This window comes from Schistocerca americana, unplaced genomic scaffold (assembly GCF_021461395.2).
Source record: "Schistocerca americana isolate TAMUIC-IGC-003095 unplaced genomic scaffold, iqSchAmer2.1 HiC_scaffold_536, whole genome shotgun sequence".
Lineage (NCBI taxonomy): Eukaryota > Metazoa > Arthropoda > Insecta > Orthoptera > Acrididae > Schistocerca > Schistocerca americana.
This window is the reverse complement of record NW_025726276.1, coordinates 42,501-45,000: the sequence shown is the minus strand read 5'-3', so window position 1 is coordinate 45,000 and position 2,500 is coordinate 42,501.

Below are 2,500 nucleotides of genomic sequence, written 5' to 3'. Positions count from 1 at the left end.
TGTGCCTTAACCTAACCCGTATTGTGCCTTAACCTAACCCGTATTGTGCCTTAACCTAACCCGTATTGTGCCTTAACCTAACCCGTATTGTGCCTTAACCTAACCCGTATTGTGCCTTAACCTAACCCGTATTGCGCCTTAACCTAACCCGTATTGCGCCTTAACCTAACCCGTATTGCGCCTTAACCTAACCCGTATTGCGCCTTAACCTAACCTATATTGCGCCTTAACCTAACCTATATTGCGCCTTAACCTAACCTATATTGCGCCTTAACGTAACCCGCGTTGCGCCTTAACGTAACCCGCGTTGCGCCTTAACGTAACCCGCGTTGCGCCTTAACGTAACCCGCGTTGCGCCTTAACCTAACCCGCGTTGCGCCTTAACCTAACCCGCGTTGCGCCTTAACCTAACCCGCGTTGCGCCTTAACCTAACCCGCGTTGCGCCTTAACCTAACCCGCGTTGCGCCTTAACCTAACCCGCGTTGCGCCTTAACCCAACCCGCGTTGCGCCTTAACCCAACCCGCGTTGGGCCTTAACCCAACACACGTTGGGCCTTAACCCAACACACGTTGGGCCTTAACCCAACACACGTTGGGCCTTAACCCAACACACGTTGGGCCTTAACCCAACACACGTTGGGCCTTAACCCAACACACGTTGGGCCTTAACCCAACACACGTTGGGCCTTAACCCAACACACGTTGGGCCTTAACCCAACACACGTTGGGCCTTAACCCAACACACGTTGGGCCTTAACCCAACACACGTTGGGCCTTAACCCAACACACGTTGGGCCTTAACCCAACACACGTTGGGCCTTAACCCAACACACGTTGGGCCTTAACCCAACACACGTTGGGCCTTAACCCAACACACGTTGGGCCTTAACCCAACACACGTTGGGCCTTAACCCAACACACGTTGGGCCTTAACCCAACACACGTTGGGCCTTAACCCAACACACGTTGGGCCTTAACCCAACACACGTTGGGCCTTAACCCAACACACGTTGGGCCTTAACCCAACACACGTTGGGCCTTAACCCAACACACGTTGGGCCTTAACCCAACACACGTTGGGCCTTAACCCAACACACGTTGGGCCTTAACCTGCTCTGTAATTGTCATACGACGCGTTAAATTAGTGTAGTGTTGCCTAACTGCAACCCCCGCAATATAGTTTGCTACCCGCACTGCCCGGTCCCCAGAGTATCGCTTCATGTTAAACACCTTGCAGCTATACACTGTAATGCGGATGGCAGCAGGACGTACATGCTCAATGCCCTTCGCAGTTGTTCATTGGCATTCGCATGGCGAAGCACAGCCTACGTTGTGGTACGGCTTGTGTCAACTGTCCGCTGATGTTGTACGTCCAAATCACACACTGTACTGCACATTGGTCCTCATGTACTGAATGATACATCGTGGTACATGTGTGACCGTACCACGACTGCGCCAACAACGGCGAACCATACGGTCCAAATATTGTGCACTCAGCTACGTGTCGTCTCCCTATAAGAGCTGGATTGCAGTATGGTATGCCGTGGATGGCGATCAGCATGAGCCGTCTGTTGATGTAGTGGCGCGTGTTGTCAGACGTAGTCGTCTCTTCTCACTCACCGTGATAGCATGGTGCACTGCGTTCCACATCTGCGACATGCGACAGAGGCCGGTTGACAGTCGTTCGCGCAATGGACATCGCATACGTACGGGGGCCACCTTCCACGTGTTCGCGAAGCGTGCACATGTTGTTGCGTGTATGTGGGCAGACATAGTGTGTCGTGACACCTGACACAGGCATGCAACAATCGTTGAATTTGCAAATGGCGATGGACGTCTACGTTTGCTGGTGACGTTACGCAAATGAACAACTGGTAAACCGTTGTGGTGCGGTTGTTCTCGCTAGAGGTGAATCAGTGATGGCGACGATCGGTTGAGCTACCAACCGGTTGTTTCAGCGATACCCACCATGCCCACGAACGTGAATGGCATGTGGGTGTGAAGCGATACGCGGCGGTGGCTGGGTGGGACCGTCCCCGGCCGGTGAGGGGGGGCCTCCCGGCGTGCTGGCCGCGCGGTGCGTGGGCGCACGCGCTACAGCCGGCTGGTGGGGGCGGCCAGTGGCAGGCGCGCCGGCCGACGGAGGCGGCAGGCGGCGCAGCTGCGCGCCGGCGCACCCTGCACGCGGCGCCGTGCGGCCAAAGTAGGTCCTCGCGGGCCCGGTGCGAAGCGCGGTGGACATCTGCAGTGTGCTGGTCCGATTGAGGACTGTGTGCGCTGAGGATGCGCCGCCGCCCGGCGCTCGGCGCCGCGACGCCGTCTGCTGCTCGGTCGCCTCTGCGGTTCTCGCAGGTGGTTTGTATCGCAGCTGTGCGGACGTGTTGGCGCGTTCGCTTCGGCACCCAAGTGGGGCTTTTGTCCTTCTGTGGCGCTGGCGTTGGAGCTGCCGGCCACCGTAGGTGGCGCGTGTTGTCTCCCGCCGGCAATGCCACGACAGCA